Below are 27,960 nucleotides of genomic sequence, written 5' to 3' on the forward strand. Positions count from 1 at the left end.
GAAGGGCTACGCGAGGATTGAGACAAGTGCTTATGGCAGCTTATGTTCAGAGCCAGGTTCGGGCACGAATCAGCAGCTCGTCCCAACTGAACCTGTACGGCCAAAAAAGTATGGCTACGTGCATTGCACGTATTTGAAGATCTCCCAGGGTTTTAACGAAACGGAGGTGAAAACAATATTAGCCTACCAGCCATTTCGGTTAGATGTCACTCTTACCCGCTGAGATGATAAAATACTGCTCTCACCAACAGTTTGCCAAACTAATCTGTTCCGGGTTCCATTGCCTTCCTTTCGTGGGCAGGTTCTTCTTCGGTTCAACGCCAGTGGGCGTCTGAGCTCAATCGTACTATGGCAAATAGCTGTCGTACAAACAGATCGACCAAACTTAAGTTTTTATATGAAAAAACGTTTCTATTTGAGAAGGTATCGTGACGAAATTTGATAACGATCATTATCCAAGGCAACGCTCCAATCTCCGAATATACTGTTCAGATCGTACGACTATATCATATAGCCGCCATATAAACTAACCAATTAAAAGTTAAAGAACGGTATTGAAGCTTCGGAGCAGCCGAAATTATTGTTTCCTCTCATTTTAAAATCCTCTTGTAGTAGTAACAGTGCGAACCTGTGTTTTTTTAACTTCGTAATGCCAAAGCCGACTAGTATCATATGAGAAGTTATGCTCTCCTCGGTACTGCACGTATCACACCACATATTTCGCATCCAATTAAGCAAAGGGTCGCTGTTTCACATTCTCGAAACCGCGAATTCAGTTTTGTTTTTGGAAAACACTTCGCTTTATATTGGCACGGCAAAGTTTTGCTTTCGCTAAATACGAACATGCAACAACCTCTCATTATCCCATCTCTATGCACCTGTGATTAATTTCTCTTATATATGTATGTAAGTGAAACACACACGCTCTCATATATTTGACTGCGGAGTGGAGATAATGCATTTAATTTACATCCACTAACCTTGGCTTACATACTTATTTACACACATATTTAATTCCAACTAATAGATGCCTATCCAATTTATATGTTTTTGTACTCATTATTGAAAACTAACTAGTAGCTTGTAGCAAAACATGAGAAACACAAGTGGCGTTGCATTTTAGCGGTAAATAGACTGAAAAACAAATAAGCAAGAGATAGGACCGGGTGCAGCCGAACATTATATGCTAAATAACTGCTCATAACTTAGGAAGGAATGGGTCATTTTTTCTCATTATAATTAAAATTATTATTTATTTTTTGATCCAAAGGGGCGTTTTTGGTTTAAAGATAATTAATAAATTTTTTTGGAAAATAATTTTTTTCATTCACATTAAGTCAGTCTATAACTAATACAATTCAGATCATAATCAACCCTTTGAGCAAATATATTCACTTCATTGAAAAATGCTTCTATAGAAAAATATTGTAAGCTGACCATGTGAACTTCAGGTTCACACAACAAATGTTTGTGATTTAGCTTTCAACAATTTCATTTCATTCCCGGAATTTTTATCACGGTAAATAGTTTTACGTGTGTTTTTGTGTCAAGTATTTGTAGTTGAACACGCAAATATTTATAAAAGTCAGTTAACAGGAAATTTATACGAAGGACAATACTCGCTTGGCATTCCGGGGTGTACAAATAATGGCGCACATATGTATATACATACGACTGTATGTAAACATTTTATAAATTTTATTTGAAAAAAAAAATTTAATTAAATTTATCATTTTACTTTTGTAGGCATAATATGGCAAACAAATTTTTAAATCGTACACAGCCCTCAAATGAAAGCCTCTATGGAAGCTGGTAAATGAAAATAAAATATAACAAACTTCTTGAACTTGAATGTCAATTATTTACTTTTTTTTCTTTATTGGCTTAGACACCGCTTATGGGGTTATAGCTAAGTTTGCAGCCAGTCGTTCTTCTTTTTCGCTGTTTGGCGCCAATTGAAGATTCCAAGCGTAGTCAGGTTATTCTCCACTTGGTCTTTCCAACGAAGTGAAGATCTTCTCCTTCCTCTGCTTCCTCCGGCGGATACCATGTCGAAACTCTTAGAGCTGGAGTGTTTTCTTGTATTCGGGCAACATGACCTAGCCATCATAGCCACTGTTTCCTTATTCGCTGAACTATGTCAATATCGTCGTATATACATATCGTTCCATCGACTGCGGTATTCACCGTTGCCAATGTGCAAAGGACCATAAATCTTTCGCAGAACCTTTCTCTCGAAAACTCGTAAACCCGACTCATCAGATGTTTTCATCGTCCATGCTTGCGCACCATATGTATAGCAGGACGAGGATGATGAGTGACTTGGAATCCTCGTTTAGTATCGAACGGCTTGGACAGGTCCTGACACGGAGTCTTTAGTGTTGATCAATGTCAGCTTACACAGCTGTATTAGTTTTTCGGGGATACCAAATTCAGACATCGCGGCATAAAGGCAGCTCCTTTTCGTTCTGTCGAAAGCAGCTTTGAAATCGACGAAGTGGGGGTATGAGGTCGATTCTCTTTACACGGGTCTTTTCCAAGATTTGACGCATGGCGAATAACTCGTCAGTTGTTAATTTTTCAGGCCTAAGTCCACACTGATAAGGTTCAGTCAGTTTGTTGGCGGTGGGCTTTAATCTTTCACACAATACGTTCGATAGAACCTTATAAGCGATGTTGAGGAGGCTTATCCCACGGAAGCTGGCATAGATTGTGGGGTCTTCCTTTTTTTTTGGTTTGGGTATAGCACACTTAAATTCCAATCCTTTCATCTGACCATATTCCATATTCGTGCTTTCGTCCGACCATATTCTACAAAGAAGCTGATGCATGCTCCATATCAGTTCTTCCCTGCCGTATTTGAATAACTCTTCCGGCAATCCATCGGCCGACGGCACTTTCATGGTCGGGCAATGGAAATATATGAATCGACTTAGTTTCCCAAGTTTTGCAATTTTCACACCGCTAAAATTTGTTATTGTACTTATTAAGGTAACCGTTGCATTACCTTTAGTCGCCCAAACACGTATCCATTTGCCTGCAATAAGATATACGAGCACATCAAACTGTTGCCATAGGGACTCCTGCAAAGAAGCTGCACCGGGCGCCAGGCTATCTACTCTTTGGGAAATCACAACAAAAGATCGCCCGTGATGCGGGGTGAGAGATGCAAAGTAATAGCTATCAACTACACGCATCCTTAACAAGCGCTGACACTCGCAACGCACACTCATCTCTTTATATTTGTGCACATGTGTGTGAGAGTGTGTAATGTGTGCAGCAGTGCTTACGTCTCCCAAGTGGATGATGGGGATTTTCTTGTATGCACAACACGCTGTTAAGCCGTTGTATGCAGTTGATTTCGGATTATCGTTGAGCAATCGATTCTAGTTGATACTGTCCGTAAGTGTGTGTGTGTGGATGCAAGTGCGTGCTAAAAGAGTAAAGCGTGTAGGAAGTGGAATTACATTGAATAGCGGCAGGTCTTATGGACATTAAGGTGACCTTAAAATGTAACAGGCTATTTTAAAAGTATGTCAAGTTTGTCGTGAAGTTTGTAATATCCAAGAAACTTCAGAGAACCAATAGAACCAACTGAATAAATTAAGCCATATCCGTCTCTCTGTATACACACGAACTAGTTCCTCAGTTTTTGAGATAGCGATCTGAAATTTTGCATCTGTCCTTTTTTCCGCAAGAAGCTGCTCATTTGTAGGAACGGCCGATATCGGACCACCATAGCTTATACCTGCCATACAAACTGACCGATCAAACCCAAGTCCTTGTATAGAAAACTTTTAAGTTTGACAAGCTATCTTTACGTAATTCGACACAGATTATCATCCAAGCTTTAGCTACAATCTCTAAGTAATTTGTTCAGATCGGTTTACTATAGAATATACCTGCCATACAAACTGACCGATCAAACCCAAGTCCTTGTACAGAAAACTTTTAAGTTAGACAAGCTATCTTTACGTAATTCGACACAGATTATCATCCAAGCTTAGCTACAATCTCCAAACAATTTGTTCAGATCGGACTACTATAGCTTATACCTGCCATACAAACTGGCCGATCGTACTCAAATCCATGTATGGCAAATTCTTTTAGTTGTCAAGGTATCCTCATGAAATTTGGCATGAATATTTATCTAAAATATATCTATAATTTCCAAACAAATCGTTCATATCAGAAGATTATAGCATATAGCTGCCATGCAAATTGAAAAATCAGAATCAAGTGCTTCTATGGAAAGTTCTTTTATTTGTCAAGATATCGAAATTTGACACATATATTTATTTAAAGCATTGCTATAATTTACGAAAATATTGCTCAGATTGGACCACTATAGCTTATACCTGTCATATAAACTGTTCGAGCAAAGTCAAATAATGTTAAATATTTTTTAACTTTTTTAATATTTTATTTTTTGACTTATTTTTTAAGGACAACCATAATATAATTAATGGCTTTAGTTGCATTTCGTTAAACTTTTTCAAGTCGGATTATTTATTTTTTTAATATTTTTTTTTAAATTTTTTTTTACCATTTTTGTCCATTTCTGTAAATATATACTTACTTGTTTTGTTTTATTTATTTTATTTTATTTTTATTTTATTTTATTTTATTTTATTTTTTTTCATTTTATTTTATTTTATTTTATTTTATTTTATTTTATTTTATTTTATTTTATTTTATTTTATTTTATTTTATTTTATTTTATTTTATTTTATTTTATTTTATTTTATTTTATTCAGTATCATTTCATTTAGTTTAATTTAATTTAATTTAGTTTATTTAATTTTATTATTTTAATTTAATAAATTAATTTATTTTATTTTATTACTTAATTTTTTTTAATTTAAATTTAAATTTTTTTAATTTATCCAATTTAATTTTTTTCTTAACCGCCCTAATGTCTATTTATGTAAGTACATACTTACTATTGTCACACGTTGCACTTGCTCCCCACAGCTCTGCCGCTCTGTTCACTCGGCTGATATTTTTTAAGCCCCAAGTTTTCCTTGCTGCTTAAGTATGCTGCCAGTGAAAGCTAACTGTTATCAAGTTTACCAAGCAATTTGATATGCAAAATATTGCCAACACTATGTGTGCGTACTAGTTGAATCTCATGTAAACATTTTATTCATTTCTTTGCCATAAGACATTGGACCGTGTGCGACAAACTGCGGCCCGGAGAGTGAAGTATGAAGGGCATGACTGAGCAATGCTTGTAAACAATGACTTTGTAGAGAGAAAAATGCAAAGACAAGCACTAAGCACACACACGCGCAAACGTTTGCACTTACACACATACGCATAGTATAGCTGTGTGTGTGGCTCATGCATTTAAATGCACAACAAATTTAATTTAGTTGATGTATGCAAGCCAGCCAAGCTCCTCATCATAGCACCAATAGAAGCCAGGCAGCAGTCGGAAAAAAATCCAATATCCTATTGCAAGCGATTAGAATTCCTTGCACATTTCTGACACTTCCCAACACGTCTTTGAGCTCTGACATGCTCTCGTAGCATACCAATTGAAGGAGTATGATATTTCTCGCTCTTGTTGTATGTGCGCCAAAATTCCAACTGCATTCATTTACAATACTTCTATACGAGTGTGGTGCAAGAAGTCAGGGAAGTTTGACATGATACATATGTATATGTACATATGTACATATTATCTATCTTTCGACAAGATGGAATACTTTTTCTTATTTTAAAGAAATTTTGGTTTCTTTGTCAGCCAAAAAATTCGAGGAAACCTAACTCGCAGAATATTACCGATATTTCGAAAAGGTTATCAAAGTTTCTATCTATAGTTCGTCTATTTAGACTACAATGCTCTTTACTCGAATTGCATACTTCTTCGAGAACTTTTCTTATAATATAAATAAATCACCTCAGGGTTAAACTGAAGTTCAAATTCGATTATTGATTCACTTTGAAAGCACTCCATGTGGAGTCTATTCAGTAGTAGTATCATCCCTCGTAGAAATTTCATTAAAAATTACGAATTCAGCTTGCCTCTGCCTCCGGAATTCAATATTCTTAGGATAAGATCGGTGCAATGGCTGATCCTCAGTATATGGAGATCGCACTATATACATATATTTTTATGCAGTCCTCTGTGAAGCCAGGTGATAAAACTTCTGTAATCATAACTTTTAAGTCGACAAAGCGCCTAGAGACCAATGCAAATAATAAGCGAAACATTTATACCGCCTTCAGCTAAGCGGGATGTCTGAAAGTGTGCGCTCCCATTCTTTAATCCTTGATCTCGGAAAGGCGATACCATCAAAAAGAAATTGTTGAGATATCTAATATATATCGATAGATATATAGATATATATCGCTAAGAATCTCAATCTTGCAGTATGAACACTGATGGGATAATGATCACTTAGAACCTTTACAACTAGCCTTACAGAGAGCGAAGAGCTCACTAGATCTTTTGCAATCCATTTTGAATCAAAAGGATATTGCCATAGAACCAATAATAGCCCAGCGCTAGCCATGCTTCGGTGAATCTCATAATAATAGTGTAACGCATAGATAGAGCGATGCCCAAACCAGTTCCCAGTTTTATTAACACTTGGCCTAAGATGCTTTTTCTTGTCGTCAGACAGACAAACATAAACTGCAAGGCTAGAATACTGACCAAGCTTGGTCTGTTAACTAACAGAAGCTATTAATGCAAAATAATAGTGTTAAAATAAATGGTAAAGTCGTCACTGTCTCAGCAAGCTGTCCTTGTAAATAATACACCTCAGCATGCTCGTACACATTAAATGCTGTTGAGTATGGCTCCGAGTATGCTGTATATTCCTAATGCACAAGTTTCAAGTGTAAGCTACGAGCACAAAGTACTCTCAGCTTACTTCTACTTCACTACATTTGTACCATTGCATCAAAATCAGATTACTTCTAACAGCTTTTAGGTCAAACTACTTTAATTAACAGCTAAAAAGCTTCCGTTAAGAGGGGAAAATGTGCAATGAATTTTTGGTGATGGAAAGGAATGTGATAGGTATTATATGTACATATGTATATGCAACTTCGACAGTTGTTTTTAGTTTCCTTCAGTAATAATGATTGGTATTATAAGAAAAAAAAGCAATAAATAAATACTGAAATTCTAGTGAAAGCACCGTTCCGATTCTTGTGAGTTTCTCGAGCATCTATTTGATTTTAAACTGAATAGATTTGCAGTTGTATCGAGAGATCTTTCTTTTTTGATGAACCATATCATTTTTTCACGCTTTTCTTAGCTCCGAGTTTATTTCAGTGGACCCAATAGTCTTTGTGACAAACTTAGGAGCTTTCTGTTTTGTATCGGTGGATTACATATAATAATAAGTTATTAAATTTACGGGATAGACTTAAGTGAACCTAACCTTAACTTAAGGATTAAATTACCTTGGTTACTTAAGCTAATTTATAAGATCAAGTTTATATTTAGTGGAAATAACAGCGAATCATTATTACCCAATCTTTTTTCGAATATCAGGGCAGCAAAAATAGACAAGCATCCAGGTCCGATTGCGTCTTCTCTAGCCACAGAATACAACTTCTCTGATCATTAGGCTATCTGGAATTCAAGTTTATCGTCAATACAAATTGTTATTTTATGGCATTTAATCGGTTATATCCGCTTGAAAGCAAAAAAGCGTTTTTTGTGATTTTTTTTTTTGAGGTGTGAAAATTTTTTCCTTAAAATGATCTCGAATCCAACAAATAAAGAAAATGTATTGTTAATATGGATAAATACAGTCAATATGACGAACTATTAACAAAAATTTTATTCCTTCGATCAATACCTAACGTAGACATCTAAAAAGGTCGTGTTTAAATCGTCCATCGTTTGAGACGTTTCGAAGAAATTTTCCTCACCGACTCTGAATATTTTTATTCAGCCTGGTTCTTTGAAACACTTTGAATAATTAGTTAAAAAGCTTTATTAACTACATCTAAAAGAGCGCATTTTACATGCCTACCATTACTCTTTGGTGCATTTCGAATAGTAGTGCATTAACTTGGCTCTAAGCTTGTAATTGGTCCAAAGATGGCTTGTATATTCTTTGCGTTTCCAATAACCCCAAAGAAAATAGGCAGTGATGGGCAAAATTGGTGAACTGAATGGACAGTCAATGTCACGTCCTTCGTCAAATTTTGGAAAATACTTTACAATATACTGTGTAGTCGAACTTTAATGAACCAAATATGTACCATTTTGGGCGACCACTTTTTGCTATTTTTCCGCTAGAGACATTATTCCATCAGTGTAAAACTTTTCTGCCGGACGGACACAATGTGATTGGTAGCATACGACTACAACGACATCTATTGGCAAAACACGAAAAGACTTTTTCGACTACCCAATCTATACATTCGATATCCAAGTAAAAAAAGTCGATGTTTTCATATTCCCAAATGGATATAACCTCTTAAATCAGTGTTTCTTCCAGTTACATAGGGCTTGTCATTTACTCACAACAGACACCTGTTTTAGTCTCTTCTATGTTTTTAAATCTGTTTCGAGCTAGAAAGTCTTACAATCTGAGAAATATCCAAGAGAATAATTTCACGGCGTTTGGTCGAATCTGGACTTCACGCCAGGGCAGCACGCAGGAAACCACTTCGGACTAAAATTCAAAGTAAACAACGCGTAGGCTTTTCCAACTCTTATTGATTTTGGGCAACAAATCAATGGTAGTATGTTGTTTGGAGCGATGTAACCAAAGTTAAACGCATAAATCCTGATGGTCGAATGTTCGTCGACCAATCTATCAAGAATTTGATCCTTGCTATGTTTCACGCGTAGTGAAGCATGGTGCTGGATCAATCATGGTGTGTGAATTTTTTTCCTGGAATGGTGTAGATCCGCTCCATACGATTGATGTAATTTTAGAAAAGAAGAAATACGTCGACGTTCTAAAAAATGTCATTCTGCCATGGACTAAGGAGAAATTTGCCTGTTATATGAAAATTCCAACAAAATAACATTCAAAAACATACGGAAAAGTTGACACAAAAGTTTTTTCTTGAAAATTCCATGAATGTTTTGGAGTGGCCTGTAGAGAACACATCTGGGTTGATGTCAAAAGAGCTGTAGGTACCAAAAATATCGCCAATATGGATATCCTTTTTGATGAAATTAGGACGGCATGGCAAACAACACTAGTGATGCGCTGTCAACAGAGTCTTATAACGTCAATTCGCAGTGGATGTGAAGCAGTATTAAAGTAAAAAGTTTAAGCAACAAAATACTAACTGAAACTAAGCAATGTTTTTAATAGCAGTAATTTTTGCTTATAAAATATTGTCATTTCTAATTATCTGTCGCACTCAAATCATTGGTTCTACACATTTTTGTTAAAATCTTTCAAAAAAAAAAAGATTGATAAAAATAATTTTTAGCCTTCGTTCAACTTAACTTTGCGGTCACTTAAATCTTATTGTGGCGTTTTTGATGTTTCCCTTACTAACTATCGCTTTTGGGTATCCATTAGGTTCAGCTTCTACAATGCCTTTATAGACTCTAGGGAATTTAGTAACCTTACCACTCATCGTTTCATTTTTCGGTATCAGCAACGGTTTTGTTTGCTGCAGAAAGTGTATCGATACACAAAACTCCTACCTCGTATTGTATTTCTGGTCGTTAATGTGTTTGATACGTGGAGAATGATGAAATTGGACTCAAAAACGTTTTTGCCAACTATTTATACCCTGAAGAGGGTATATTAAGTTTGTCACGAAGTTTGTAACACCCAGAAAGAAGAATCGGAGACCCTATAAAGTATATATATAAATGATCAGTATGTCGAGCTGACTCGATTTAGCCATGTCCGTCTGTCTGTCCGTCTGTCTATCTGTATATATACGAACTACATAGTCCTTCAGTTTATAAGGTATCGTTTTGAAATTTTGCAAACGTCATTTTCTCTTCAAGAAGCTGTTCATTTGTCGGAACTGCCGATATCGGACCACTATAACATATAGCTGCCATACAAACTGAATGATCGGAATCAAATGCTTGTATGGAAAACTTTAACATTTGACGTGGTATCTTCATGAAATTTGGCATGGATTACTGCTTAAGGTAACAATATAATCTCCAAAATTGTTCAAAGCGAATTATTATAGCATATAGCTTCCATACAAACTGAACACATATTTACTAAAAGAAATGCATCTGTGAAGGGTATATTAGCTTCGGTGCAGCCGAAGTTAACGTTTTTTCTTGTTTTTGCTTCAGAAAAGTAAACAAATGTTTGGAAAAGAGAATTGTTTATTGGGAAATAAAACGTCTATCAACTTAGAATACTTAATGACATGACTACATATGCTTATTGTAGCATCATTGTATTCAAAGACAAGCAATTGAACACGTTTTTTTTTGTGTTTCAAAGCTCCATATGCATACAGTCATACATCATTGTTGCATAAGAAAAGTATATCTGACAGCACGTTGCATTTACATTTGAGAAAATTGACAGAATTGTTACGAAACTTGCAGCACTAATGGAGCAAAAAGTGGCAATTGTCAGAACAAAATTTTAAAAATTCTATTCTCGAAAAACTTTTTCCAATGAAAATGTCTAAGCTGAAAAACTACCAAAAAGCGTAAAGCTATTATAGAAAGCAATACATGCAGCATAAAAAATGTTCGAAAAAGTATAGAATAAAGTACAAGGAAACTTTGTTGGCTCCTTCGCCTCCAACATTGCCGTTCCGGGCACCCACAATGTCACCAAGCCTTCTTCTCTTTTTTGCTGCTAACATATGACAACAAACGACGCTTTTCAGGGTCAAAGCAATTGACTGTCAATGATGTACAAACATACATACATACACACGCACATACATACATACATACATACAAACATCCATACAAGAAATAAGTAGAAGTTCAAGGAGGAAAGGAAGCGGATCAAAATTACGCTTTATTCATAGAAAATGTTAAAATATAGTGAGCGAGAAATTTTTGTTTTCATTTGCAACAATTCAAGAGAAAAAATCTACAAGAAAATGAAAATGAAAAAAAGAAATGAAAAATCTACAAGTGAAGAGAATTTCTTTTTTCGCCCTTTATTTGCAACAAAAGCGCTTATAATTAAAAGGTGTGTATGTCAGTAATTTCATTTATTCCACAAAAGTTTCCTAGAAGTTTTCAACAAGGCACTTAACCCTTACAGAAGTGATAACCGACCTTCGCACGTCTCCCGCGTCTATGCCCACCACTTCCCTATTTAATCAGAGACTGAGCTATACATTTTTTTTCGCAAGCAATGAAAACTTTAAGTTTAAGTTTAAGTGCCGCAATCGATAAACTCAAAGAAAATTTAAACAAACAATTCGTTTCTGTCAATGGCTATACGATTTGTATGTGAATGCTTTGCATAATGACAGTTTGTAATGACAATTACAGTAATTGTCATTGAAATCAATTTTCCAATTTGTATAGTATAATTATTTTGTGCATCTAACGATTGTTTTTAATACCTGAAACTAATCGAGTTAGATAGAGAACTATATATGCATATTAGGGTGGGTTAAAGCAAGATAATGTTTTTTCCTTTGATATTTTGATATATTGGTTAATAGACACCTCCAAAAAAGGCTCTCCAAATATGAGCTCTTTATAACTTAATGTTGTATTTCACGGCGCTCGAATGGATTTCTCCGAATAAAGCAATTTTGCAAGATGTCTAATGAAGCCAATCGATTAATAAATTTCAAAGTCATTCACTACTTATATACCATAACATAAAGCCGACTACATATTTAGGCACATTTAGTGGTCACATCGCCCAACAATATTACTCAGTCATTAAATGCTCATTAATTTCAGCAAAATTAAGGCGATGGAACCTTTAATAATTAAACTCTATTATATTTACAGCCACAAACTCATTTGCAAACACAAAATGTCCTCAACACAAACGCCTATACACAATCCTATAGTATATGCTGTTAACTCTTTCCCACACGCCAAACACTAAGTATAATCAAGCTGTCGTGCGCCTTTCAACAAATGATTTGGTGTCGGTAGGTTGTCAACGACAGCCTCAGTGCTGCGAGTTGTTCGTTGATTATGTCATAATAATTTGGCGTTGATTGTGTGCTCGGGCATAACGGCAAATGTGTTTAAGTGTGGTGTGCGATTGGAACACGACTCCGGGTTTACGCCAGTAATCTATAATTGCAACAATGAAGCTAAATGTAGGGTTGACTTGCTCTTTCAACTGTATTGTAAAGTTGACATATACACCTAACTGTTACAGTTGCATGTGGTTGTTAAGTAAAGCAGCCATCGAGATTGAACTAATAATAGAGTGAACTGCAATTTGGCTAACCTAGCACTTCCTGTTGTTCACCTTTTGTCAATGGTGTCTTGTGTGATTGCATTAACAATTTCATTAAGGTAGCTTTGGTCTAATATGTAGTGAATGACACTGGTTGACTGTCAGACTGTTGTCCATTGTATTAAATTGTGGACAGTATAAATTAAAGCAGTCAACTTCTTGACAAGCACTAAAATTAATGACGTTGGTGATTCCAAGTGAATTAAAGTCAAGTAGTACATTGCAGAGAACTATTTACGACAGTTTTTCTTTGCTCTCAAAAAAGCGGTACTTTTAGAAAAAAAATTAAATATGCCTATTTTCTATGATGTCTTCGTATTATGATTCATTAAACCCACCAAGCACCAAATCTAAATAACAACCAAGTAATATATAACTACTAAAAAAATTTACTTAAATTTTATAAAAACCGAAAAATATTGGCACTTTGTCATAGTCGTGTCAAACTTTTGTTATTATTACTGTCATAACTGTTAAAACTGTCATATTAAACTTGGTATGTTATGGGATAACCTCTTAAGTACGTTTATTCACCAACCATTTTGTACCCAATACTGCAGTTTTTACTATAAAAGGTTTTTGGTATGTCAAATTCAATTACAGTTGTAATCAGACAAACGGAAATCGTTGTGATTCAACTTTTTTTTTAAATTTTTGACAACAGTTCTCAATATAAAATGACAATTTAGCTGAAAAAGATCTAATATTTGCTTTGAAATATACGTTATCTATCTTTTGTTGCTGTCAATTTACCGTCAGTAAATTTGACATAATGAAAACCATACATTTGTCAGTAAGTCCATCATCCGAATTTAATAAGTTTATCTTTATATATTAATATGCCTATTTTATATTTAAAACTAATGGAAATACTTATGATCCGAAAAAATGTTTCCATGTGTCAAATATGTGATCCAAATTTGAACTCAGATAAATATTTAGTCTTGAATAAAGATAGAAGTCGGAGACTCAATAAAGTATATACATGCAATATATAAATGAGTAGAGTGGCGAGCTTCAGTTTTTGAGATATTGATTTGAAGTTTTACACAGGCTCTCCTCTCTCCAAGAAACTGTTCATTTATCGATGGCTTTCTCGAACTACTGTGAGATATAGCTGTTCCATCAAAATTAAGTCTTAGTACGAAAAACTTTTTTATTTGACAAGATATCTTTACGAAATTTAGTATTTGTTATTTTCCATGGCAATAGTACCATATGCGAACATATTTTTCATATCCAGTTACTATATCAAATAGCTGTCAAACAAACTGACCAAAACAAAAATTAATTCCTTGTATGGGAAACTTTTGTAAATGACAAGATATCTTCACCAAATTTGGCATGAATCATTACCCAAGGCAATGCTATAATCTCCAGGTATATTATTCAGATCGGACCACTATAGCATATAGCTGTCAAACAAACTGACCAAAACAAAAATTAATTCCTTGTATGGGAAACTTTTGTAAATGACAAGATATCTTCACCAAATTTAGCATAAATTATTTCCCAAGGCAATGCTATAATCTCCAGGTATATTATTCAGATCGGACCACTATAGCATATAGCTGTCAAACAAACTGATAGCAAAAAAATTAATATGGGAAACTTTTGTGCAAGATATCAAAATTTGGCATGAATCAAAACAAAAATTAATCTCCTTGTATATTATTCATATCGGAAATAGCATATAGCTGTCAAACAAACTGTACTTTTGTAAATGACAAGATATCTTCACCAAATTTGGCATGAATCATAACCCAAGGCAATGCTATAATCTGCAAATATATTATTCAGATCGGACTACTATAGCATATAGCTGTCAAACAAACTGACCGAAAAAGTGAAGTCCTTGTATGGAAAACTTTTGTAAATGGCAAGATATCTTCACCAAATTTGGCATGAATCATTACCCAAGGCAATGCTATAATCTTCAAGTATATTATTCAGATCGGACTACTATAGCATATAGCTGTCGAACAAAATGGTAAACAACAAATTAAATCCTTATATGGGAAACTTTTTTATATGACAAGATATCTTCACGAATTTCGGCATAGATTTTTCTCTAAGTCAATGCTACAATCTCCAAACATGTTGTTCAGATCGAACAACTATAGCTTATAGCTGTCAAGCAAGCTGACAGATTAAAATCAAATTTCTTTAAGGAAAGATTTCGTTACGAAATTTAGATCGGGTCCCTATAGTGTATAGCTGTGAGGTCGTTATCATTATTTTTGTCCAAGTAACATCTAAAATGTAAATAAATCTGGAAGTAATACCTTGCTTTAATACGCAATATATCAGATATGATTTTCCATTCTAAACTCCCGCCAACACACAATTTACGTCACACTCTCCATTTTTAACCTCCGTACGCAGGCATTTCCGCCATCATTGTTAATGTCAAGCAAAAGCACATAATACTCTTCAGCACTTCAGGCTAAAGGATAGTATAGTAAGTATAAATAATGAAAAATAAAAGCTTATATAAGCGTCATCAGCAAACAAGCAGGGAGCGCATACAAATCATTGCCGCGTAAATCCGTACAAAGTAAGACAATTGCTATGGCAATAGAGTCGTCTCCCACCCCCCAGGGTCACCTGTCAGCAGAAGCATGACACATGTATACACACACACACGTATTCATTTAATAAAGTAGAATAATAAAATGTTGATTTACATATTGTTTTAGTAAATCCAATTTGCCACCAGACATAAACCGAACGCTTGCCGGCGCGAAAGATTTTGCGATGAATTGATGAAGTGGCAATGGTGATGTTATGAGTCATGACATTTTTTCCTTTTCATAAAATGCTAGGTTGGCATAAATTTTTCTACGAATAGTAAGTAGTTGAACATACGTATTATGACTTTTTTGCTGCTTTGAATGCGAACAGCGGTTTCTGACAGCCGATTTGGTAACGCATCAAAGAGTGATCCAAAAAAGCTTACTGCGTAGTTGGTTAATAGTTTTTAACTCGTGGTTTTTGTGACATGCAAATTTCTGCTGATAAATGGTTACTAATATTTAGATGACAGAAGCTTACAACTTCAAAATGCTCGTTTTCTAAAAGAATAATTAATTCTCCCATTTACTCTCTTCATGTCGTTAGAACAATATTTATTACAAAGCTTTTATTTCAAAAACCAATTTTCAAAAGAACATTCTTTGATATTTATTTTTTGAAGATTATGTTTTTCAAATATTGGCCGCGGCTACGTCTCAAATGATCCATTCGTTGAGTCCAACTTTCGAAGACTCGTCCGAGCATTTCGGCTGGTAACTGGTGAATGTCACGCGTGATCTTTTGCTCCTGAATCGAAGCGGAATTATTCGCATATATGAACTTTAGACTTTACTTCACCACAGAAAAAAGTCGAACGATGTGATATCACACGATCGTGGTGGCCAATCGACCGGCCCAAAAAGTGAAATTATCTGCTCACCGAAGTGTACTCTCAAGAAATCCATTGATTGATGAGATGTGTGGGAAGTGGCGCCATTTTGTTGAATATTATATTTTTACCAGCACCATTTTCGGACCGATGATTTCACCGGCCTGAAACCACACCAAACCGTTGTTTTTATACCCTGAACAGGGTAAATTAAGTTTGTCACGAAGTTTTTAACACCCAGAAGGAAGCGTCGGAGACCTTATAAAATATATACATAAATGATCAGTATGTTGAGCTGAGTCGATTTAGCCATGTCCGTCTGTCTGTTTGTCCGTCCGTCTGTCTGTATGTCTACGAACGTCCCTCAGTTTATAAGATATCGTTTTGAAATTTTGCAAACTCCATATTCTCCTCAAGAAGCTGCTCATTTGTCGGAACTGCCGATATCACACATATAGCATATAGCTGCCATACAAACCGAACGATCGGAGTCAAATTCTTGTATGGAAAACTTTCACATCTGATAATGTATCTTCACAAAAGTTGGCGCAGGTTATTTTCTAAGGCAACAATGTAATCGCCGAAGAAATTGTTCAGATCGGTCAACTATAGCATATAGCTGCCATACAAACTGAATGATCGAAATCACGGGCTTGTATGGAAAACTTTCGCATTTGACGTGGTATCTTCACGACATTTCACATGGATTACTGCTTAAGGTGAAAACATAATCTCCAAAAAAATTCTTCAGAACGGATTACTATAGCATATAGCTTCCTTACAAACTGAACACATAGTTACTAAAAGAAATGCACCTGTGAATGGTATATTAGCTTTGGTGCAGCCGAAGTTTACGTTTTTTCTTGTTTCTGGATGAAATGGCAGCTCTTGAATCTCTTCAGGTTGTTTCTTTGTCCCAAATGCGGCAATTTTGCTTGTTTACATACCCATTGAGTCAGAAATGGGCCTCATCGCTGAACAAAATTTCGCTCGAAAACGTCGGATCTTCTTGGAGCTTTTCAAGAACCCAGGTCTAGCTGCTCCAGTTCTTGCACAAGCTGTATTTTGTACCCTTTCAATATAAGATCTCGACGTAAAATGCACCAACTCCTTCCATACGACAGTCCGAGTTACTGCGAACGGCGCCGAATCGACTTTCCACGGTCTTCGTGTACACTCTCAGCTACGGTGGCTTTGTTTTCTTCACTGCGTGCTGCACGTGGTCTATTCGGTCGATTATTATCCAACCAATGAACGCTGGGTCTCAAGATGGTTGATGGTGTTGCGAATAGTATGCTCAGTAGGGCGATTATGTTCACCATGAGTTGAGCAAAACTTGCGAATCACATTCTTTACAGAGCGTAAATTTTCGTAATAAAGTTGAACGATTTGTAAACATTGTTCAGATGTTACAAACTTTACTGGTAAACTTAATATACATACGTTGTTCAGGGTATAACTGCCGTGAAGCACAAACTTCACCTAGCAAATAACCGGAAATTTAAAAACAGTTTGCGCACACTGCATATTGTATTGTAGTAGTTTGTGAGCCCGTAATAACTAGTTAAACCGTTGACAACTAATTAGCAACATAATCACAAGCATTTTCGTCTCTGTGAGGCAATTTGGCACTTCAATTACGTTGCTCTGTGCCGGTATTTTATACGAATAATACTCATGTAAACTAAAATTCATTTATTTCCACTTTAGTCGGGGTTTCCGCGTCACGCATTATGAAAATACACTTTTAACTGTATAAACAAAATGAATCAAAGGAGAGAATACAGAAGAAGAATACAGAAAGTACGCGAAATAAATATATTTCAAAACACCTGTCAACAACTTTTCTACCACCTAATTAGTAATGTATATATTGAAGTAATAAACTATTCGTAACTGAAATAAGTATATGTTGGGATGTATTGAAGACGAACTAAGCCTGAACAGTGCATATTTAAGTGTTAGGTGTGGTCGAACCATAAATATATTCGACATAAGAGCCTGGAATATAAAAAGCTATAAAATCACATTTACAAAATATTCGAATATATTTGGACGGAGATTCAGGATATCACACTAGAGGAATTGAAAACCCGACCCTTTGTGAAACCAAAATAGCGGACTCCAAGATAGCGGTCAAAAAACCCTCTTGTACACCCGTAAACTAAGCGATTTCAGTTTTTCACGAATCTATTGAAGAAGTTAATTTCTATTCGATGATCAGATGTTTCAACTTTATTCTGGTAAAAGCTGGACAGTCTTGAAATAAGTGTCAAGTTTTTCTACCTCGCTCTCTGCTAGACAATTCTGGTAATTGGCCGCTGTATGTCGATTAGGGATGTACGGTTAAAAACTTCGACAACTACGGCCAACTTACCGATAGCAATTAGTTCTGTGGACCTCTTACGGATCTTTTAGTTGCAGCTTCTTATTGGTCAGCTCATATCTGGTTCAGGCAAAGCAAAGACATTTAGTATTGGACATTAAGATAACAATAGAGCTCCGACCCATCTCTACAAAGTCTGATGATATTGGGACGGCACTTTGCTTCATCGTTTTCCTGCGATTCCTCTATGGTAAAAAATCTTTTACCAGTCTCTTTATTCACAACTTAGCTGTAAGGAAAATAATGCTGAAGACACAGTGAATCAGCTATTTTTCAATAGCATCTGATCAACTATATCCCAGCCTTGGCCGCTACATTAATGCAATTTTTTATTTTATTGTAAAGTTTGATCTCCATATATCAATAGCTGTTTTTTTAAGACGAATGTTTGAATAAAAATGCTGATCAGGGTATAAAATTGTCACAGAGGGCCTTGGGGAGTCTGTTTTGACAAATACAATTATTTGAGTAACACAAAGCATTCAGTGAAGATCTTGAAGTCATCCGAAACTTGCCTAATGGGAGTCGTCCAAGTACCTCTGTTAATGACGACAACATAGAAAACGTTAAAGAAACAATGCATGTAAATTGTTGTTTTGGCAACAGAGATATAACAAGGGATCACAAAATCTCTCAAGGATCGACTCAACACAGTTTGGTTAATGTATGGTGTATGAAGAGCGTCAAGGCTAGATTCATACGAAAAAACCTGAAACCTTTGCAAACACGACGTCGAATAAAAGTCGCAAAAGAAATACTCGACAACGTAGCTGAGGATCCGAAAGTCATCAAACGCATCATTACTGGTAATGCGACGTGAGCTTTGCCTCTCGATGAACAAAGACCAAATACTACAAGTCACTCATCATTCCCGTGCTATATGTTGCGGAGGCATGGACAACATCTAATGTCGAATGATGTGCGAATTCCGATTGCACATTCATGGAGAACATTATTACTACCGATGAGACATGGATTTATGAGTTTAATATGCAAACAAGTCAATAGTCATCGGCAGGATTCCATGTTTTCAGTCGATCGAAGAGATAAAACAAAATTCGCTGAATGAGCTGAAGGCCATCCCAAAAAGTGTTTCATGGATTGGAAAAATCGTTTGCATAAATTTGAATTTATCTGGTGTGGATAATTTTGAAGGTGACAAAATAAATATTGATGAATAGTTAAAACATTGCATTTATTTACAATTCCTGGGTACTTTTTTATAACAATTTTTTTTGTCCGGGTCAAATTTGATCACATGGTGTTTTGTTGTTTAATATCGCTTTTTATGTCCTTGTGATGTTGTAACAAAAACCTCAAATCTATATGCATAGCTTGCAGTCATTATTCTTTGATTATTCAGGTTAAATTCAATCAAAGGCCAGTTTATTAGTAATAAAAGTTTATTGGCAAAAATTTGGACTTAATAACCGGATTTCTCTATTTTCAATAGTTTTTTGATTATTTTCCAACTGGAAGCAAAAGCACAAGGCTAAATTTCCTTTCATAATATTAGGTTTCTTCACTTGAGTATTGTGTACAATAATTATATTCTTCTCGTTTCAGTATTTTTTCTTCGAATAATAAACTAGACGAAAACAGTTCCAGAAAGGAGGCAAGCGAATAACTAATATGAGTAACTTTGTCTAAATTTAAGGTAAGTCCGTTGGTTAATTATAGTTTTAGAGCTATTTCATAAATGTCATGTTAACAGCCAATTGTCAGCTATGTGTTGGTTAACTTAAGCAAGACGCCATCTTTAGGTAAAGAACTTTTTTCTTAATCAGAACTTAACTGACAGATGGCTGCCAACCAAACATTGAGAAAATTTCTAAGTTAGAAACATAAAAGTTCTGTATTGTAGTCTTGATAGGTTCACTTTTTATCCCCGGCTGTTAAGTTTCTGTGACAAATTATACTATTTTAACCAGCTCTGAAAAAAAATTTAAAAAAAAGTCGCAGGGTTGTCACCACTGACAGCGTATAGCTAGTATGACGTCACAGCACATTTATGCTCACACACTTTACTTTCAATGTGTAAACCTTGTAATTCCGCACCTGTCTAAATGAGTTCTTAAACTAAGACTAGTTTTAGTACTGAACCTTAATATTCTATATCTTATTTAGTATATTTTTTACACACCCTTACCACATAAGTGGCCTGCAGTGAGAGAACACTCCACGATTGCTACTAAAAGCAGTAATGGCCCATCAACAATATACCATATATTAATGTTTAATTAAAAAACCATAGAAAACGTTGTAAACAATGTAAGGAGCCATAAAGAAATCATTAAATGGCACATTTCCTACAGACCCACGAACAAAAGTCGACAAGTGTCCGCAAGTGTGTGTGTGGTATTAGGTTGCGCAGAGTGGCAAATTTACTGCCACATATGTCTATATGTATGTACATATGTATGTGTCTGAGGCATGTGTAAAAAGAATATAAAACAAAATAATTGCGCGCATAAATAAGGAAGTATAAAAAATACGGTAATAACCATATGTGAAGTTGGCATAAAAAATGTACTGAAGAAGCAATAAAAAACAGCAGCAAAAATGTCTTCCCATTGACACAGATAGCAATGAAAGGGGGGTGGCGCAGATAATAGGTAGCAAGGACGTTCAATGAATTCGAGCCTATGACTTTTGAGCGTTAAATGCTGCCTGTATGTATGTATATATGTATGTATGTGCGTATGCCACATTTTGCTTCAGGCATCAGTGCCACTGCGCACAAAGGCTTTCTGTTTATGAAGAAATTACAAAAAAAACAACGAAAAAACATATAAATTATTCGAAATTGAATATATTGATATTGATGTTTATTGGTGCGTTCCGTTTGAGCTCTCACAACGCACGTATGATTTCGTTTCAATTTCAGTAATTGATTGCATTACAGAAGACTGCCAAAGTAACAGTGCAACAGGTGACGGCAGTGTCAAGTTAATACCCGGAAAATGATACAATTTGGCTCATATTTGCGATAAATATTCTATTATTGGTTAGCGATAGTATGCTTTGATATATTTGTGAAACACTAGATGGCGCTATATATTTTTTTTTATTAAATTTATACAAACTCGATCTATTGTAGACCTCAATGGCCTCAATAATGGATAACGATATATGTAAATGTATAACTCAGGGTTGTAAAAAAGTTTCATTATTTATTTTTTGCGCAAATAATTCGTCAAAATATCCGTCGAGTAGATAAAGTGAAAAAATGGTCTTTAAAAAGTCCCTCAGCGAACAATCTACTTGACCGAATCCTATTTACCATACGAACCGACCGAACAGAATCATTTTCATGTATGAAAACTTTTTTAGTTATTTATATTTTAAAAGAATTATTACCAAATACTGAACCGAACCAGAGATATCCAAATGAATCATTTTCATTATACTTAACTTAGCATACGATGTTTCTATATACACACATATTCAGTATATAATGGGTGATCCAAGTAGAGGTACTTGGCCTACTGAGCGTACTATTCGCAACACCATCACCCATCTTGAGATCCAACATTTATTATTGGATAATAATCGGCCACGTCCAGCACGGAGTGAAGAAAATATAGTAGCCGTAGCTGAGAGTGACCGTGGAGAGTCGATTCGGCGCTGTTCAGAGCAACTCGGACTGACGTATGGAACGAGTTGGCGCATTTTACGTTGAGATCTTCAATTGAAAGCGTGCAAAATACGGCTTGTGCAAAAACTGTAGCCTCTCGACCTTCCCAAATAACATCTCTTCGCTCTATGCGCTCTTGAAATTTTCCAAGAAGATTCGATGTTTTTGGGCCAAATTTTCTTCAGTAATGAGGCCTAATTCTTACTCAATGGGTATGTAAACAAACAAAATTGTCGCATTTGGGACAAAGAGCAACCTGCAGAGATTCAAGGGCTGCCATTTTATCCAAAGAAAAAGACGGTTTGGTTTGGTTGTGAGCCGGTGGAATCATCGGTCCATATTTCTTCAAAAATGATGCTGGTGAGAATGTAACCATCAATGACGACCATTATCGCGCCATGGTAACCGACGATTTGGTGCATGAAATTGAAGCTCGTGATCGCGGCGACATTGGGTTTCAACAAAACTGCGCCACTTCCAACACATCGCATCAATCTATGGATTTATTCAGAGAACACTTAGGTGAGCAGATAATTTCACGTTTTGGGCCGGTCGATTGGCCGCCAAGATCGTGTGATATCACACCGTTAGACTTTTTCCTGTGGGGATATGTAAAGTCTAAAGTCTATGCGGACAATCCCGCTTCGATTCAGGCCTTGGAGCAAAACATCACTCGTGTCATTCGCCAGTTACCAGTCGAAATGCTCGAATGAGTCATCAAACGTGGGACTCAACGGATGGATTATCTGAGACGTCGACGCGACCAACATTAGAAAGAGATAATCTTAAAAAATAAATGCCTAAGAATAAACATGCCCTATTAAATTTGAAGTTTCAGTGTTTTTTCTTCAACAAGGTATGGAACCACCCTTTATATGCATATACAAGGTCTTCACTCGGAGTCATCTCAATTTCAATTCTATTGTATTCTCTCACAACATTTAATATTCAAGTGTAAACATGTCTATGCTAATTTATGTTCGCATGTATGCGCATAGAATATTCGAATATTCACTTCTTGGTTATGGACTCGTAAAAAATTTAAATGCCATTTTTTACTGTCACTCAATTGTCATTGTGGTGAACGGAACGCATTCTGCGGCAATTCATCTTTAGTAATAAATTCCAATTTCGTAGCAAAAGTGGCGCTGGAAAAGCGTGGCAAATTCGCCGCTGTGAGAGAAGACTCTGTTTTCCCGTTATTACAGCAGCGAAAAGTGTGCACACACAAAGCCAAGGCAAACAAATTATATAATTTATGTATTTCAAATCTGCGAGCAGCGCTCGGTAAAACAAATGTGTGTGGTAGGAGCGTGTGTGTGTGTATGTGGGGATAAGCGGAGTAACAAACTTTCGCAGCTTATAAAACAACTTTGGAATATGTAAAAGTTAAACGCGCCATATAGAGACATATAATGTACATATGTGTATGTATATGTGTGTAGACAGCTTTAGTTGACTCGTCAGCAGAATTTCAAGGAAGAGTCACTTGAATTCGCTTTTCCGGACGTGTAAACACTTTTAAGTGATGGAAGACTCCATATGGCGTCCTCAAGTGTAGCGCATGACACTTTCGAGAGTGTTCACAAACACACCTTGTATGTACTTATGTACATATATATGTATTTACCGTGTTATGTACTTTTTTGATAATTTCAGTAACAGTGAACTGAGCTACTAGTAGAATAAAATGAAGGCAAATAATTTTTGTGGAAATAAATAAAACTTAGCCAAATTAATGTAAATGAAATTAAGGAAATTAAAATTTTTAATTTGACTAACTAGTAATTTATTAAATTTAATTTAGTTCTTACATTTCAAAGTTTTTATTTTTAAATTTTTTAAAAATTTAATTTAATTTTAATTAAAAAAAAAAAATTTTTTAATTAAATTAAATAAATTTAAATTAAGTTTAATTTTATTTAGTTCTAAAAACTAAATTAAATTTAAAATACTAATAATTAATATTAACTAAATTAATTTTTTTTTATTTTATTAATTTTTGTTAATTAAAATTACTTCTGATAATTATCTGATAATTTTTAAATTAAATTTTAAACAAAAAGTACAATATAATTATTTTATAGAATTAACTTCACTTAATAAAGTCATACTTACATAATTTTGAAACGAAAGAAATTTAAAAAAAATTATAAAATTTTCTTCCTTTCGTCACGTGACCAAATTAATATTACATAAATTAAAGTTTTAATTATATATTAGAATTAAGAAATAAATAAATAATATAAAATACGATTATAATATAAGATTACGTAAAAATAAAAATAATAATTATAACAATATTAATTATACTAATGCAGCAAACTGTATTAAATTAAGTGTCGATTTTTTAATTAAATAAGAATTTAACAAATTACAATAAATGGATCATAAGAACTTAAATTAAAAATTAATTAATAAAATTAGATAAGAATTATTTCAGATATTTATTTATTTTGAATTAATTTAAATTTAAATTAAAATTTAAAATTAAATAAAATTAATTTATTACGTTATTTTTAAATAAATTATTTAAGATACTTTTTAGTTTGACACAGTATTTTTTTATATATAATTAGTCAAAATTTTTTTACATTTAATTAAATTAAATTAATTAAATTTAATTCAAATAAATTAGATGAACTCTACCAAGATAATGTTAAACTTAATTAATTTTAATTTTCTAATTAAAATTTGCTTAATTATTACTTTAATACTTTAGATTAAAATTAAAAACGAAGTTAAATTAAATTAAATTATTACTATTTACTAATATAATAATATTACTTATTATTTTTAAATACATTTTTTAAGATATAACTCGAAAAAGTAATTTAAACATAATTATGATTTATTTACATTAAATTAAATTAAGAAAAAATTTACTTAAATTAAGTTATATAAACTTTACCAAAATTAAAAAAAAATAAAAGGCATTTTATGAACTAAATTTTATTAAAATTAATTAAATTAATCTTATCAAAATTAAATTAAACTAAATTATTTATATTTTTTTAAATAAATTTTGCTTAATTAAGTTTAAAGTATAAATTTTTATTAAATAGAATTTAATATGGTGAAATTTAATAATAAATTAAATTAAATTTAAGCAAATTAATTAAATTATAATTGTAATACATTAAAAAGAAATTATTAAAAATATTTTTACTATTTTGAATTACTTTACATTAAATGTGAATGAAACAAAATTAAGCTCACCAAATTAAATTAAAGGTCATTAAAGTATTAAATTGGATGAATTTTATTAAAATTAAATTTAACTAAATTAGACTTTATTTTTAAATTAAAATGTAATTAATTAAATCAATTTTTTTTAATTTGAAATTTTTTCTACTAAATTGAGTTAAATATAATGAAGTTTAATAATGAATTAATTAAATTAAACCAAAAGTAAATTATTCAAAGTAAAATTATTTTAAATTAAATAGAAGCTATGTTAGATAATTAAAAGTGAAACAAACACAGTTAAATTATAATTAATTAAATTAATTTTCTTCAAATTATATTAAGTTAGTTAAATGTTATTACGCTATTAAATTACATAGATGAACTTCATAAAATTTAAGTTAAACTAATTAAATTGCAATTTTTGAATTAAATGTTGCTTAATTAAGCTTAAAGTATACAATTTTATTAAATTGAATTTAATATTATGAAATTAAATAATGAATTAAATTAAAGTAAATTAATAAAAATATAATTAGATTAAATTAAAAGGAAATTATTTAAATTATTTATTTCGAATTACTTTAAATTAAATATGAAATAAACAAAATTGATCAGAATTAAATTTTTGTTAAGCAGATTAATTGTCATCAAATTCAATTAAATTTTATTAAATTAAATGGAAATTATTTTAGATATTTATTTAATTAGAATTACTTTAAATTAAGAAAAAAACGCGATTAAATTAATTTTCTTCAAATTAAATTAAATTAATTAAATGTTATTTAAATATTTAATTAAGCGAATTTTAACAAAATAATTTAAAAATAAGTTAACTATATCACTCTAATTTAATTTTACTTAATTTAATTAAAAATACAAACTTTTTGTAAATTTAATAATATATAATTTGAATATGAATTAAATCAAATTACATACAATTTAACTAAATTAATTAAAATAGAATTAGACTAAATCAATTAAATTAAATTAAAATGAGGTAAATTAATTAAAGTAGAATTAGACTAAATCAATTAAATTAGATTAAAATGAGGTAAATTAATTAAAATAAAGTTAGACTAAATCAATTAAATTGAATTCAGTGAAATTTAATTAGTTTAAATAAATTCAAATAAAATAGAATCGAATTGAGTTAATGAAAATTAAATCAAGTAAACGAAAACCAAAGTAAAGATAAAAAATTGTTAACTTTAAATAAGTTAATTTATATTGACTTAAATTTATTACTTAATTATTATTAGTTATACTAATTTTTATAAATTATTATAAATTAAAAATATTAATTGAGTTTTCCTGAGCTCTCAAAAGGAACTCTTTTAAATTACATAATAATTTATTAAATATTAAATTACAACCAAGAAGCGCTCCACATAATTTAGAAATTTCAATTTTCCCAAAAGGTTAACACGTGTTAACCAAGACACCTGCTCTTTCAAAATAAAACACGGAGCACATCTGTTACCAACACACAAGCATGGAAATGTGCCACATGCTCTTCAGCTTACAAATTTATATGTATGTATATACAAAAGTGGATATGTGCATAAGCATTTGTTGATACACGACGGAGTTATCCATATGGTGTGAACCGTTAGAGCCGACAAAAGCTGCTCGAGCATCATTTGCAAATTGATTTATGTACCTTTTGTGCTGCAAGTGGCATTTACTACCACTTTGTGTTTGCCTACAAACACTTCGAGAATGTTGCGTCCCTGCAGCTATACGCAATCTTTTCAAGTGAGACGACGACACGAAGACACCTACGGGTATGTGTACGTGTCGGCATATATATTTACATATTCATGCCTATAAATATGTGGCATATAACAACACAGTTCGATTTTGAAACCATTTAGACACTTACCGATTTCATGAAATTTATTTGAGCGGAAAATAATTTTGAACATTTGAGTTTTATTTCTTTTGACAGAGTATTTAAATATGCGTTAAAGAATGTGGACTGGATAAGTGAGAGTTAGTATTTCAAATTTTATATGTTATTTTTATGGCATTTGTTTTACACTCGCAACATGTTGCAACCCCGAAATGGTATGGAAGAGCTGTATGAGATTGCTTTAAGAGTTTGATTTTGAGTTTAAAATTTTTAAATAGTTTTTTTTCCGAATGTTATTTAATGTTTTTGAATTTAGTTTTGAATTTTTATAAAATAATTTCGAAATCGAAAAAAGTTTCATGAATTTTCGGTTTTAAAATTTACTTATATGAAATTTACTTCTTAAATGAAGCTGCAAAATTCAATATGCAAATTCCGTCTTTTAGTTTCAAATTAAAAATTCTTTTTCGTATTTTAATTTTCTCTTAAGACATTTTTTTTTTCATTTTAATTTTCAATTATTTTCTTCAAATTCAAAACCCATTTCGCATTCATTCTAATTCTCGCATTTAGCAGCAAATTAAATACGTCATAACAGTCAGTCAACCTGCCATAAAGACGCGCCGCCACACAGAGAATATCTTATATGCAGAATAATGCGACGGCAAACGATAACGGGCGCATTTCATTAGCGGAAAATAAGCGAAATTAAGACAGCTTTTCTTCGAAATATCGCATAGGTGGAAGAATGACCTTGCTGCCTGTCTGGCTTGACAGGGAAATGTCAAAAACTAAGTGTGTGCACAAGGTAAAAGGTAAAAACCCCAGCAACAAAGATAAATTGAATGTGGCAGCGCTTGTTGCACGCTTAGCGCCGACACGCGTTACGAACGCCAGCGATATTTAAAGGTTAGCGCTCACAGCGTTTAGTTACTTTTCAAAAAAAAAAAAAATTAAAAACAAAAATAAAAAACGTACGAGGTACTCATCCGCTTACACAAGCTCGTGTATGAATTTTAGAGTCACGTGTGGGTAGGCTAGTCATTAGGGTGGTTCGTTTACTGTTAGAAAAAAATATTTTGCGCAGAAATTTCGTATGAAAAACTTTTTATTTGAAGAGAT

General features: G+C 33.2%; 1 protein-coding gene across 2 annotated transcripts in view; it reads left to right on the plus strand.

Annotated features, from left to right (window-relative positions):
- LOC126757356 (G-protein coupled receptor dmsr-1) overlaps positions 1-27,960 on the plus strand; it is a 255,974-nt gene that overhangs the window by 119,707 nt on the left and 108,307 nt on the right. For both annotated transcript variants that reach the window (XM_050471196.1, XM_050471195.1), the window contains one exon: positions 19,727-19,817. The gene's annotated coding sequence lies outside the window, so the exon portion shown is untranslated. The remainder of the gene's footprint in view (positions 1-19,726; positions 19,818-27,960) is intronic.

The sequence above is a fragment of the Bactrocera neohumeralis genome, chromosome 4 (assembly GCF_024586455.1).
Source record: "Bactrocera neohumeralis isolate Rockhampton chromosome 4, APGP_CSIRO_Bneo_wtdbg2-racon-allhic-juicebox.fasta_v2, whole genome shotgun sequence".
Taxonomy (NCBI): domain Eukaryota; kingdom Metazoa; phylum Arthropoda; class Insecta; order Diptera; family Tephritidae; genus Bactrocera; species Bactrocera neohumeralis.